Consider the following 15,738-nt stretch of genomic DNA (forward strand, 5'->3'; position numbering starts at 1 on the left):
TTATATGGATGGAGCTGGAACATATTCTTCTTAGCAAAGTATCTCAAGAATGGAAGAAAAATGTATCCAATGTACACAGCCCTTTTATGAAACTAATTTATAGCTCTCAAATGAAAGCTACAACTTAATTCTAGCCTAAGAATATGGGGAGGGTGTGAGGATGGGGACGGGGGAATGGTGGCTGGGTGGTAGGAGGGTGACTGGAAAGATCACGTATATGGTCTGTCTAACAAGGGTACAAGTGAACTTTTCTAGAACTAGAGTATAAATGTTTTGACACAATGCCTAAGTAAATGACATGAAGTCTATGTTAACCAGCTTGATGAAAGTATTTCAAATTGTATATGAAAACACTACACTGTACCCCATGTTTGCTTTAATGTATAAAGCTATCATTTAATAAAAAAATAAAAAATTAAAAATAAAAAAGAATGGAAGAAAAAATATCCAATGTACTCAGCTTTACTATAGCTTTCATATGAAAGCTATAACCCAATTATAGCCCAGAAGATGGGGAAAGGGGAGAGGGAGGGGAGGGGAAGGGGGAGGATGGGTGGATGGAGGGTAATTGGTAGGACCACACCTACGGTGCATGTGAAATTTACTAAATGTAGAATATAAATGTCTTAACACAATAACTAAGAAAATGTCATGAAGGCTATGTTAACCAGTTTGATGAAAATATTTCAAATTGTATATAAAACAGCACATTGTACCCCATGATTGTGTTAATGTACACAGCTATGATTTAATTAAAAAAATCTATTTTTTAGATAGATGATACAGCGTCAAAAAAAAAAAAACCTACTCTAGCTGAACTTTAATTTCTGAATAACAACACTGTTTTATTGGCTAATATTTTATTTGCTCACATGTCTTCTGGGAATCTTGATTAATTGGTGATCTAATCCTCTGAAGATTATAACAGAAAACAATAATGCCTGGAAAGCAGCAGTATTTTCTTTCACCTAAGCACTACCTTTTCATAATCGGTGTGAAATTGCTTTATTTATCTGACTTCTAAGAAAAAGAATCGCTTTTCTCAGTATTGGCACCTTAAATTCTCTCCACATGGACGGCCACTGTGCTTCCAAATCTTCTCTCCACCCTTACTTTCACCTCCAAAACTTCTCTCCCGCTCATCTACATTGCTCACATACATTTTTCTTTCCTCCATGCTCATTTTTCCTTTCATTTCTGCTCTTTTCTTCTTACCCAATTAAAATCCCCCCCCCCCACATGTTTCCAGTTCTGTTTCCCATTGCCTTGTTTCTATGTTACCAAAGTCCTAAACAGAGTTCAACTGCCATGAACAGAGAAATGGAAGGAGAGAGCTGGGAAGAAGAATCCTCTTCTGTGATGGAGAAGAAGGTTACAAACACTCACACAAAATTATTTTTGTCCCAACTGCACTCACGCAGACCTTTCTCCAAGCTTTGTAAGCCATTGGCAAGTGCTCTCTTATTATTTGCCCTACCTCATCTCTCCTCTCATTTTTTTTTTCACAGGAGTTAACTTTCAACAAACGGAACAGACATATCTGGGCATTTTATCATCTCTTTTTCTCTATAGGTCCGAGGATCTACATTTATCGTGCAAATGCACAACTCTGCTAAATAAATCATTCAGTATCTCTGCCTCCTTTGATAGTTTGAGCCACAACTTTCTTCTTCATTTTTTTTTTTAATTTCAAGATTAATCTGAGGGTACAAATGATTAGGTTATATTTTTGGCATTGTTAGGTACAGACCAAGTTGTAGTTGAGCCCTTCACCCAGGAGGTGTACCACATACCCCTACATTGTGCCCTTTCAGTGAGAGCTCACCAAATCCCTTCCCTCTTCCCCTGCCCTAACCTATCACCTTGCTTTTACTGTTGGAGGTCCTCTTTGCCATCTTCTAGTCAGAACAATATTTCTCTATTTATCTTCCTTTTCATCTTCCCAAATACCCTTCCCAAATACCACCAGCTCAGGATAAATGTGCTACTAGCATAAAACTTATCTTTCTCATTAAAAAGGGCCAATCATCTTCAACTTCTGGGGTTCAAAGTGTCCATACTAATGCTCCTTTTAATTATCACCAGTAAATATGACTTAAACTTACATAAGTTTAAATGAGAGACAATAAGTGATATTAGAGGATACATGGTTCAGGAAGCAAAATGAATTATCTAATGTCACAAATCCATGTGTGGAGTAGAGTTAAAACCCAGATCCAGATCTTCCCTTTATTATAATTATATTTAGTTGTCTTTTCTTCCTCTCTCTCTCTCTCTCTTTTTTTTTTTTTTTGAGACAAGATTATCTTGCTTTGTGACCCAGACTAGAGCACAGAAGCACAATTGTGATCATAGTTTACTGTAGCCTCGAACTCGTGGGACCAACCAATCCTTCCCCCTCAGACTCCCCAGCAGACCTTCTTTCTGTCATAATCTCTTATTATCATTTTTCCTCCATTCATTAATTACTAAATCTTACTCTTTCTTTCTTGCTTGCTTGCTTATTTGCTTGCTTGCAGTTTTTGGCCAGGGCTGGGTTTGAACCTGCCACCTCTGGCATATGGGGCTGGGTGCCCTACTCCTTTGAGCCATAGGCATCACCCATAAATTTTACCATTTCTTTATCTACAAAAAAGTGAATGTTCATATTCTTACAATACCACACCCTCTTTACCACAAATATACACTTATTTTGGAAGGCTAGGATTATTCACATAGGACTAAAACAGCTTATAGGCCCTTATAATAGGCTCCCAATCTTCCCTTAAGTCTGCATTTCTGTTACTTTGTCTCCTTGTCTCCCAGCTATAAATCAAGTTTTTGTACAGATGAGTCTTTTCATGCTCTTCTCTCTGCCTAGAATTCACTTTATCTCCCTACCAGGGAAAAATATTAAATACCCCTTTTAAAAGGTCAATTCAAATATAATTTATTACAGGAGCTTTCCTATTACGTGTTCCAAGAAGCTCTCCCAACATCTCCATTTTTACAGTGCTATCCACACTAACAGATCATATATTCAGTGGCGTTAAAATTCCTGTTCCTTGATAGAGTGAGGGATTCTTATTGGCAGAGCCCATGCTAGATACTGGAAAAACAGATTAAAGACTCTTCTCTAGCACTCAAGAAGTTTCCAATATAGCAAGTACGTTAACATAAACAGATATAGTAGAGCTCTGATGGATACAACATATTTCTATTTAATTGACTTGGATTATAGATGTACGCATTGTGTTTGTTGTGATTAAGACAATGCTATATGTGGTGACTATAAGTAACCAACTTGACTCAGGATTAGTGGGGAAGTAGTTAAAGTGCATTAGAAAGAAAATAGAAAGAAATAAAACTGTAAAGCTATAATGAGGAAGAAAATACTGACTTAAAGTATTGTTTAATTTAGAAAAAAGCACTTAGGAGAAAGGAAGTTGAATTAGTTCAAGACAAGACTACAGTTGCCAGAAATAAAAAAAGAATGAGTGAAGCTAGGTGCCAACATGCCTATGGGCATTGAGTTCAGTGACATACATGGTTTATTTCAACAAATATGCATAACCACCATTTGCCGTAGAAACTATGAGGAAACAAAAGATCAAAGCAGTTATGACTTGCTCTGCTAGTAACTGCAAGGGTCAAAATTCAAACTTAAAAACATTTCAAAGTCCACCTTTTCTACATTCATTTTTGGCCCTTAATCCAAGGAGACAGTGTCCACAGAATTAGCTAGAAATTAAGATCAAAGTCTAAAAGAACATTGTATGATCCTAAAGCTCTTTCCATGGTAATAGGAATAAATTCACTTTTTAGACTAATCAAGTAATAGAGTCAAGCACAGTGAATATGAGATGAAGGTGCCTTGGAAACTATCTAGTTCATCCTCTTATTTTGCAAATAATTGAAAATACCGAAGACCAGCAGTTCTTCAAGTAGATTACTAAGAAAAGCAGTTCAGAGGATAAATGCAATATTAATGTTTTATATGTAAAGCTGAATATCATGAGAAAAATACCATCTAATCTTGTGGGAGTGAACTCTATGATATCAGTATCTTGTCTCCATTTTGGTCAACCATATCTCCAGTATCTAGGGAAGGTCATGGTGCTGTTACTAGCACATGGTATACACTTTAAAACAATCAGGTGTTCAAATAACATTGGTTTGCTGAAAGAATTAATGAGTCTGTATATAGGAATGTGTGTGGAGTGCAAGTGAGTAATTAATCAGAGTACTGGTTATATTAGTTAGCTGTTACTAAATTCATTTATGTTTGCCCTTTGAATCACATCATTTTCTCCTTGAGTTCTTCCAGTGACACTGGAAGTGCTATCCACAGCAAGGTCTTTGGCTTCAAATGCCCTCATCAGGAATCAAGAGTTTAGTATACCATCCATGATTATAATTTGTAAGATGCCCTTTGGGTAGACTAATTAAGGAAAGTTTTTAAACTTATCAAGAAATAACTCAAAAAATTTTGACAAATAAAGATAAACATTTCATGCTTATCTTAGTTTGGGGGTGGGGAACACAGAGGCAGTGTTACATTTCTAAAACCACATTCCCATGAAGCTGAGCAGAAGGACTGCTTGCAAAAGAATTTTCTAGCCAAATTCCCAAAGGGCCCCCAACAGGCATTCTCCATTTGTGGGCACTGTCCTCTAACAATCTATTTCTTTCCAGACTCTCCTTGGAAACCAAAGATTTATGTTATTCTCTTCATATTTTAAAATGATATTGGTCCTGGTTAACAATAAAATAAAAACTGAAAGTCTGTTTTTATTCAAGGACCAGTGCTGCCTGGACTTATTACTTATGTATATGCCCTATTCTAGAAACACCCCCAAAGATTTTGACTCTGTAGCATTCTTACCATTATATTATATGGACATTTCCAGAAATCAAACTCACTTCAGTTACTTGTGAAGATGAATTGCATTTAAACATGGGCTGAAAAAGAAAGGTAATTAAACACCCTGTCAGGCTATAAAAAGGGAAGCAACCACCCCTTTTTTGAGACAGAGTTTTACTTTGTCACTCCCAGTAGAGTACCCTAGCATCATAGCTCACAGCAACCTCTAACTCTTGGGCTCAAGTTATCCCCTTGCCTCAACCTCCCAAGTAGCTGTGACTATATGCACCCACCACAATACCTGGCTATTTATAGAGATGAGGTCTCACTCTAGCTCAGGCTGGTCTCATGAGAGCAGGTGATCTGCCCACTCAGTCTCCCAAAGTGCTGGGATTACAGGCATGAGCAACTGCGACTGGCCACAGACTTCCCCTTTTATAAATGATTTATAAATCTACTGTTCCAATTCCAGGTAAAGGAAAAGTCACATGTATTGAAAAGATTTTTTTTTAAATGACTATTCAACTTAGTAATCCTGAAATGCTTTCTGTTCTCTGAATACATTCAAACAAGTAGGTATCACAGCATTTCACTGATAGCTATCAAACCACAGAATAGAACAGGAGGACCAAATAAAAAGGGCTTCCCTAGGGGAGCTCCACGGTCATTGTTCTATAAAAACATATGAACATATTGCTATAAACTCATCTTCACAGGAAGTCACCCAGCTTAATAAGCACAGACCTGCAAGTTAATATTAAAATTCACTTTGATTTCAGCAGCAGCAAAGCTGATCCAACTAGGAGCTATTACATAAAATCCTTATTGTCATATTCGTCATCACCACTCTCAATAGAGGCCCCTGCCAGAACCAAGAAACCAGCCCTCAGCTCACCTCAGGAAATAGGCTACACAGACGGCCATCCCAATCACAACGCAGTAGTGAGATGGCCCTGTTTATTTTATCAGAATGGCACTCCCTTATTTTTCAATTCTTTTTATTGATGTCCCCTTTCATGTATAGGTCTATTAGATTCTACTTTCTTTACTGTCCTCTCAGGAATTGGTGCTTGCCAACTACAATAAGTTGTTTTGACAACTTGTCTAGCTGTACAATACTCTGTTTCTTTCCCTCTGCAGTCTTTTTGGCTTCAAATGAGTGCCTTCAAAATGTAGCAGAGACTATCCAACCAAACTATGCAACAGGGGGAAAAGCTTTCTATGTGTACGCACGGTCCTGCCAAACCTAGGATCGTTCATGTGTTCATATTCCTTTTCCCTTTCCTCTTATTTTTATGGATAAATACCTTCTTGCTATCTCGTCTACTCCTATCTTAATAAGGAATGACTGCCGTGACTACCCCCATCTAGCTATGCCATTCACCGCCAGCACCTCTGCTCTCCTCGTGTGCTTCAAGAAGAACTGATTAGCACTTTGCATAATTAACCTGATTAGCACTGTGCATAATCAAACTGATTAGCACTTTGCATAATTAAAAAGAAATAATAATAATAACAATAATAAGCACTAAGTAATATCAAAAGCTATTAGTCCCACAGCCCTTTGGTTACCTCCAAGATTAGTTCAGTGTGGCATATTTTGCACCTTCACATTGAAATCTTTTCTTTAACTCAAAAGTCAAAAAAATAAATTAAAATGCTTGCAATTCATAGACCCATTATGGTTTTTATATCCATACCAGTTACCAAGATAATCGGTTGCTTACCCAGATATATCTCCCTCGGTTTTGGTCTTATATACGTTGCCCATGCTAAAATGGAGAAAATGGTGATATAAAATGAAATCTATGGAAAATATTTGGAATAAAATAAGATACCAAGTTGTATGCTGCTTCTATAAGTATACAGCTCTCATGTGTCGCTTCGGGGTGTTAATGAGATATGTGGAAAGAGGTGGTCAACCTATCAGAAAAACCTGGCTGTGACATTTACCTGCTGAACTAACTTCTTAGAACCTCAGTTCCTTCATCTGTAAAAAGATCATAATCATGTCAGTTTTGCTACCTCAATGATTGTTAATAAAATAACATAACCTAATGATTTAGGATGATGCTTTTTTTCTCTTTACTCCATTCTAGGTCCCTAAAAACATCTTAACCCCCAAATTTTATTTCATATCATGGACAATACTGCATATTTTGAATAATAAGAAAATTCTGTATTGATAATGCCTAAAAATTAAAAATGTTTTAAAGTCCTTTCATGTACTTTACCTTATTTCCTATTTAATGGCTAGATGTGATTTAAAATTTGACTTGGATTATAATTAATACTAAATTATTGTATCCATCATAGCCCTCATTTGTGTTTCCATGGAGGTTGAAATCCAGCTGTTGCTGGAAATCCACACGGGAGTTTAAGAAAATCTAGTACATTGCTATTAATATGGGACTGTAACACAGAAAATTCTGCAGCTCTGCTTTTCCCCCACCCCGTCACAGCCGATCATCCACTCCTTACTGCCTTCAAGGCTTAATTCAATTCCACTTTTCCTCCAAGAAACCCGTCTCTGATACCCTTCAGTCAGAATTTCTCTCTTTCTCTGTCATGCACCCGTAATATTTTCTCTGTAGCTCGATTCTGTACAGTGTACTATGTATTTTCTAGGTATTAAATATCTGTATATCTAATTCCTTTAGTAGACTAGGAGCTCCTAGAGAGAAAATATTGTGCCTATTCATTTTTGCCCTCAAAATAGCTTCCCCAATAAGTGATACTCATGGTGAGCTCTCAACATCTTTCTTACTGTTTGACTTGAGGAAATTGCACAGCAAAAAAAATTGTGTTCACTATGCATTTACCATATAAGTGCTGTAAGCAAGCCTGAGGAATTGCTTCACTATCTATATGCTAGACAGTACAAAGGTGTTTGACATACCAATAACCACCTTACCAACCACTAAAATCAATCGTTTGCATGGTGTTCAAACATAAATGAATACCGAGTAAACGTTAGGCATTGAGCTAAATGTAGACTACAACACTGATCAAGTTCAAAAGAACCTGTTGGTTCCTCTCAAAGAGCTTAGAGTCTGTGTATCCTTCCAGGAGCTGACATTAGCCTTTAAAAGGCCGAGGTGGAGTAGTATGGAAAGGGAATCTTATAATAGCCAAAAAGATAAATTGCAAGATACCCCACCGTGGAGCCACCAAGCCTCTATCAACCTAAGGGAAAGGAACCCAAATAAGCAGCCAATGTTCCTGGGCCACTCATCCATTTTACAATTCATTTAATTCAAGGAGGAAAATGCTGCTGTGGAGATTATTCAAGTCCAAATGTTCCTGGTGAAGGTGCTTCCAGTAATTCTGGGAAAGAAGCCAATCCCCTAGTTTTATATGTAAATATTTTAAAAACACACACATATATATAAGCACAAAGGAAAGGTCAGGAAGACGTAAGTCTTTTAAAAATCTATTTTAATATTTTTTTCCTAAAACTGTCCACAAAAGTTTGGGCTTTTTTGTAGCCTTACATTTTCTTTTACACAATACACCTGCTTTTTTTTCCTAAACTAAATATTTCTTCCATCTAATGACTCTCTTTATTAGACAGCATCTAATTTGCATACATTTACATACAATTTAACTGCTAGCTTGTGAGAACAAAGAAATGGCTCTGTATTGTACTGAAGGACAATACTCAGTAAAGGAAGGTATAAAAACCAACCAGTTCAGTGACTGTGTAAGCTCTTTGTTTCAGCTATTCTAGGCTCTTTCTCACTCTCTCTTTTTTAAACATAACACTTAAAAGGGGCAAAAATTATTTCATCAAACGAGGAAAGAAAGATACAGACCTACTTTGTTTAATTGCCCATTTTCCCTCCAGCTTGCTTACTACAATTCAGGGGGTACAAGTTCTCTGAATCTAGTGTAATTTCCTTTATTAGATTTGACAGATTTAATCCCTTCACCTATTTTTGTTTCCTGTCTTATTCCTCAAACAACCTAAAGCTCTGTTTCAATGCTAATTTGTGCTGTCACCCACCTTGCTCCAAAACAGACAGGATAGAATATGGCATACTGTTCTCCAGTGAACAGTGCATACCTTATCCTTAACAGGTGAATAGATTTTACTGAGACTTTCGGTCCTTATTGTATAAACCAACTCTTCAAAAAGAAATGGTTTTCAGTGTCCACTGGAGAATCCATGAAAAAGAAAACTTGAATATAAGGACAGAATAGATGGGTAAAAGAGAAGTTAGAAGTAAGAGAACTTGAGTCAACCGTTTCTCCACTCAGCAATGCTATACCTTTGTATGTTTCCCTGCACAACTCTTAGGGAATAAATTGAAAAAACAAAAAACAAAAACAGAACTAGAAACCAGGGACCCTTGATTCTCCTTAGACATAGGGTGAATCACCATGGCTCTTCTCCCTAGAGCTCTCATCCTTGACAAATGGAGAAGGAGATTACAGAAAGTAATCTTGAAAAGTTTATTTAGTGTTTTGTAAATATTAACTATTGAAACCATACGAAATAAGTAATAAAGTTGCGGTCACAACCACCTGAAAATAAACACTAGGGGGATTCAAGTTTCTGAAATGCCATGTGTAAAATATCACAAGAAAAAGAAATATAGAGCACTAAAATAAGTCAAATTTATAGTAAGCTATACAAATACAAGGCAAGACGTGAGAGCAAACTAAAAATTTTAATGCCAAGTACGAATTGGCACCATAGGCTCAATGGGAATATCATCCATATCTGGATGCTGAAGTGGTAATGGAGCTGCATTTCCTTGGAAATATAGTTCATATCATTAATTTGGCCTGTGTTCTGCATCTGATAATGCATATTTACAATTTTAATGACGCAAAGAGGTGTGAACTTGTCAGTGGTAAGTGAAGAAATTTGAGGTCACAGAATGCCCACATAATTTGGAATCTTCAACAGCCAAACAGATTGCACAATCTCTACTAGCAATCTTGATGCATGTCTGATTTTCCACCTGGTGAGAAGAAGCCTGAGTTACTGAAACTGTATTAGCACTGAAGTGCTGGCAGAGGACGACTCTGCCAACTTCTTAACCCATAAGCAGTTATGAATAATGATCAAAAATAGCACTTTAAAGAAATAATTGGACACTGTTTTTTTAAAAACCCTTAGGTAGTGAGAACAGTCAGGAAGTTGTTGGTCCTCTGAAAACCATGGCTCAATTCTAAAAACATCAAATTCCAGAGAAACTGATCCCCAGCCCCCCAGACCCCTTGCTCCATGAGGGAATGAGACCATCACCTATGAGTGCCGTGTCTGTCCTTTCAGATACTGTCAGTACCTTTTACATAAAATTTGCTTCTAAAGCTCCTTATTTCCTTATTAATAGAGATTTGAGGCAGTACTTGTTTTCATGTCCTAGAATACTATCTGTTGGTACCCTGCATCAGACCTATTTTTCACACTAACTAAACAAGAATTTAACATATTAAACATGTTAAATATTAAACAAGAATTTAACATATTAAATTCTGCCTTGTTTGTTTCTAAAGCACCTCTTAATACTAACTCAGCCAACATCACCTGTGCTGGAGGTAGTTAAGATCCACCTCCCCAATGCATGTTACCACGGTGACAAAGTAGTGACCTAATTTACACACACCTGCTGGGTTAATTGGGCCAAAATGAAAGATGATATATATGCTCAAAATCCAAAACTGATTTTTTCTTCAAAATTAAATATTTGATTTTTTTAAATTAGCAGTTTCTAAAGCTAAGTAACATACTCCAGGTGTGCATTTGCTAGTTAATATACCCTGAATGTTTCATGACACTTGAGGAGCAAAATATACTGAGTGATGAATACACATCTTTTATGTATTTTCTGTGTGCAATGATTGCTATGAGTAAGTGGTCTCAATCACTGAATGCATGGGGTGTTTTGAAGGGTCAGGACACTGCTTTAAAGTAAATGGGCATTTCAACTGTGTGGAGTTATCAGGCAGAGTCTGGGCTGCCTTTCAAAATGCAAGTTCCCTTTGGAAAAAGCAGTTCTCCACAGCCTGCGGCAGTCTACAACATCTCTTAGACAAAAACCTCACTTACCTCTGCTTGACCTCTTCCCATCTCTTTTCACTCATTCTTCCCAGACCAAAGCCCAGAAAAGAGAGCTTTTCTTTGAACCATATAAAGTTTTATACCAAGAACCGATGGGGATATGAACCAACAGATACTTTCAAGCATAGCTAAATGCATCAAAGCCTAAAAAACACATATATTTCTGACTCGATTATTCCACTTACAGTAACTTATCCTGAGGACGTAATCAGGGATGCTCATAAAAAAAGTTTCCACCATGATATTCATCATAGGTTATTTTTAATAGGGAGAAGGTGAAAGCAATTTACATGTCCAAAAATAAGAGATTGCTTAGGTAAATTATAACACATCCATCATATAGAATACTACATAATCAATAAAAAAAATCATGTCACAGAAAAATTACTATTACCAGAAACAAATGTTCATATATTGCTAGTTGAAAATCTATGAACATGGAATATAATACTAAGTTTTTGCATGTACATGGGGATCTGATACATATATAATTCATATCAAAATGTTAGTAATAACATGTTCTCTAAATGATAGCAGTATTATCAGGTATGGTTTTATTATCGTTCTTCTGTTTTTGTGTGTGTGTGTGAGCTTTCCAAATACTTTTACAATGATAGTGTATTACTTTGAGAATAAGAAAATAAATATCATACTAAAAATAAAATGAAGAGTAGGAAAAAGGTAAATAACATTTCCTGATGTCTGTGCTCCACTTAGATTTCACATTTCACCTACACTTACTTCTCACTTAGCCAGCTGCAGTCATAAATATAATACATGTTAAGCTCGACAATGTTCTTTTATTACTAAATACTTTTCTACCTGAATGGATATTTCACTTATTTACAAACCTCACAAAGATGTCAGCCATCAGAACCCTTAGAAGGAGTCTCCATCTATTTTTTAAACTTTCAAAAACCATATGAGGTAATTGCCTTTTAATAATGAATATTTGAAGTGAACTTTTCAAGGTACAAATAAATCTATTTATCACCAGGCTATTGTGTCCTGCTTAAATTAAAACTTTCACATTTTGATTTCATTTGTACAGTTATAGGGTCTTCCTGGTAAGTAAATGCTTCACCTAAGTAAGTAAAATTAACATTACCATGTAAACTGGATTTGCTGTTAAAAGTATCTCACTAGGGGTTTGATTTAGTCTATGATGCTTTCACTGATTTAATCATTGCTTAAATCATCAAAATATAATTTATTCTTTTAAGTAAGAAAGTTCCTTGGGATTTTCCTATGTCACAAACAATAGACATCAGTGATCGATAAATAAAGAAAAATGTATCAATTTTGACATTTCATTTCTCAGTCTAATACTTTTTTTTAAACCTTAGTGTCAATCTCTGCTTCCTGAGCAATTAATAAGACTTTAAAAATAAAAAAATTGATTCTTTTATTTCAAGTGATAAAAATATTTATTTTGATTCTCAAAATGGGTTAATAATTTAAAAGTATATATTATACAAAAACAAATTGTGGTTGAACAAAGATATAAATATTAAAAGAGACCAAATCATAAATGCACTAGAAGAAAATGTGGGCAATTTTTAATGTAAGAGTTTTTCTAAGCCATCAAGGAAATTATTGGTAAATGTAAGCACATAAAATGACTAAAGCAAATGTGAAAAAGTAAATTAAAAATGAGAAACATTTTTAACATACATTACAGAAAATTGTTAACTTTTCATAATATACAAAGTGAGTATACAAATAAATAAAATATTTTTAAAAACTCAGTATAAAAAACTAAAGTATTTGTCAGCCAATTTACAGAAAATAAATGTAAATGGCCAGTGAAGTTTTAAAACATTATTTAATCTAGCTCACAAATAAAGAAGTGCAAATCAAAACAATGATGAAATATCAATGTCACTTTCCTGATTGGAATAAATTGCTAAAATCCAGTATTGATGGGGCTGTGAAAAAGCAAGACTTCCCATGTACTGTTGTTAGAAGTACTGAATATGTTAGAATAATGTTTTTGAAGGCAAATTTTTAATGGCTATCAAAATTTCAACTATACAAACATATCTAGGAAATTATACAATGTGCACAAATAAGATATATTTAGAAAGCTGGTTTTTGCAATATTTTTGAAGAACAAAGTAACTAGAAATAATAAAATGTCCACAAAGCAGGCATTGGTTAAATGTATTTTGTTATATTACTAAAATGGAAATACTAGACAACTGTTTAAAAAAGAAGAAAAGTATAATATACTGTAGTATAAATACTGCAAAACCTCAAAAATTAATAAAATTCTTAAAACATGTCTTAGAAAAAGATCAAAATGTGAAAACATTTGAACAGTATGATTCCCTTTGTGTTTTTAAAATAAAGGTATGTCACAGCTTAATTTACAATCTCCAAAACATGTAAACAACCCAAATGCCCACGAACTGGGGAATGAGTTAACAAGCTGGGGTATATGTGTACCGCTGAATACTATTCGGCCATTAAAAAGATGGAGACATTACATCTTTTGTATTAACTTAGATTGAGTTGGAACACATTCATTTTAGTAAAGCACCACAAGAACAGAGAAGCAAGACTCCAATGTACTCAATTCCAATATGAGGGCAGTAGATGATCTAATAAAGGTGGTGGATAAGGGATTGAGGGATGGAGAGAGGGGAAGAGGGAGTGGGATGGGGGTCATGGTGTATGGCACACCTCTTGGGGCCTAACAAAGCCAATCAGTGTAACCTAAGTCTTTGTACTCTCATTGAACCTCAACCAATAAAAAAAGAGATAAAATAAAGGTATATATAGATACATTTCTGTACATGAATTTGAAACGCTATCTCTGATAAATAGTACAGTCTTGGTTAAACATATATTTTTCATTTTATAACCCTTGTAACTATTCAAGAACTTTTTTACCTTGTCAATACATTTTAAAAATGAAAATAGAAAAAAAAAATCATTCCCTGTAATCATTTCACGGTAAATGGTGAAAGGCATACCATATGGAAGTAAAGAATATTGTATTGTGGGTGGTGCCTGTGGCTCAAAAGAGTAGGGCGTCAGCCCCATATACCAGAGATGGAGGGTTCAAAACCAGCCCAGGCCAAAAACTGCAAAAAAAAAAAAAGAATATTGCATTGTTGAATTCCTCACTCTATACTTGTCTAAATCTATATAGCAAATTATTCAACTTCATTTGCTTTCCATTTCTTCATCTGTAAAATAAGCAAATTAGTTTAAAAAATCTATAAATTACCTTATAATTCTTACAGTACATACTTTTATGTATTCATAATCAAAAACAGAATGGTAGAATAGAAAATGTGTTTAAGAATTAAATAAATTTTGAGTATACCCTCTACAATAAACAAATCTCTATTTGGTGTTTGCATGTAGTCATGCATTTATAATAAAAGAAAAAATTTATGCTGAAAATATTGGCATACTGAATAAATATTATCCTTTTGCACAAGTAGTGGTGGGGTCTAATCAGTTTAGCTTTGCCAAAGTATTGAAAAAAGACTGTCAACATAACTGATCAGAAATGTATTTCTTATAAATTTCACTGCCAATTTACAGCCATGGTCCGAGCTAATTTCTTCTATCTGACCTTGATGTATGCTCTCAGATATATAACAGGAGTGGAACAAAACATCAAAATTCATTTATAATTCAGGTATATATTGCCCCAAGCACCCTTTAAAAGTTTGTGATGTTCTATAACCTGATAGTGAACGCTCACAAGTTGTAAGAAGTATTCTTTGTCTTGTTTTTAATTTTTGATATGATAATGGCTTTCTCCCATTGTGACTTAATCCTCTAACTCAAATAGGACTTTTAAAGAGCAAAATCTTTCCCTCATTATGAAGATGATGACTTATATGATCTCCTAACTTACATAGTAGAAATTGTACACTGTGGTATTTCTGAGAAAACAAGTAGTCCTTTCTTCCATTTCTGGGTTTCTATCATTGGATAATAACAGAATCCATCATGTGATAATAACAGAACCATGGGAATATCCTTGGGAAGATCCAATGGTATAACTGACAGCAATGGTGTATTATTAATCATACTATAGTTTTGTTGGTAAAAGGTCGTGGATGTGGGTAAAAACTACTCAAAATCATATTGAGAGATCTTTAGTTTCTTTGGCAAAAAATATTTAAATCCACCATCTAAAAACATAACCATCTGAAGCTATTATTTGATGCTGTTTTTCAAATGCTCATCATACACCACTTTTTTGTGCATTTTTTTTCATATAGCATCTGCCCGGGTCAAGGCAGGTAATACTGTTATCTAGCATAGTATCCAGCAATGGGAAAATAATAGGTAAGTGCACAGTTAGTAAGACACATGAAGCTCAGGAAAATTCAATCAAATCTCATCAATTTTAATGATTTAGCATCCCACATTCATGTCTTCATATGGATAAACAATTTAATTTTGAAAGAACTTTTTGGAGAAATTTCTGTTTTAAGATGAAAGTAGAGATGAAAAGAACAGATTTCCTGTGCTTAATTCAAATGGAAACATAACTATATATTGCCAAAAAGTTCTATGGACTACTTTGACACTAATATTAAGAAAATAAATGTAAGAATATTCAGTTTGGCCTTCCATTTTCACTTTCAGTCTGATGTACAGAAAAGGAGGAAAAGAGCTAATCTTACTCCTTGAAGTTATAAGTTACCAAAGGGAAAAACGGTAGCTCAAAAATTCCTGTGGCTCCTCCAACAATCCCTGGTACCAGAGTGAGCAATGAAATTGCCAGGGAGAGCTAAGAGTAGCAATGAATCCAGTTCCTCCCTTTGTGGCCGAACTTATTTCTGCTTTCACA

General features: G+C 35.0%; 1 protein-coding gene across 13 annotated transcripts in view; it reads right to left on the reverse strand.

Moving 5' to 3' along the window:
- ZBTB20 (zinc finger and BTB domain containing 20) overlaps positions 1-15,738 on the reverse strand; it is a 777,433-nt gene that overhangs the window by 542,803 nt on the left and 218,892 nt on the right. For 2 of the 13 annotated variants that reach the window (XM_023517831.1, XM_023517832.1), the window contains exon 1: positions 4,865-5,008. The exons of 10 other annotated variants lie outside the window; for them this stretch is intronic. The gene's annotated coding sequence lies outside the window, so the exon portion shown is untranslated. Of the gene's footprint in view, positions 1-4,864; positions 5,009-5,144; positions 5,161-15,738 lie in introns of those variants that run through there. One more of the 13 variants, XM_023517833.1, reaches the window with a different exon arrangement.

This window comes from Otolemur garnettii, unplaced genomic scaffold (genome assembly GCF_000181295.1).
Source record: "Otolemur garnettii isolate 467f Iridium unplaced genomic scaffold, OtoGar3 scaffold00122, whole genome shotgun sequence".
Lineage (NCBI taxonomy): Eukaryota > Metazoa > Chordata > Mammalia > Primates > Galagidae > Otolemur > Otolemur garnettii.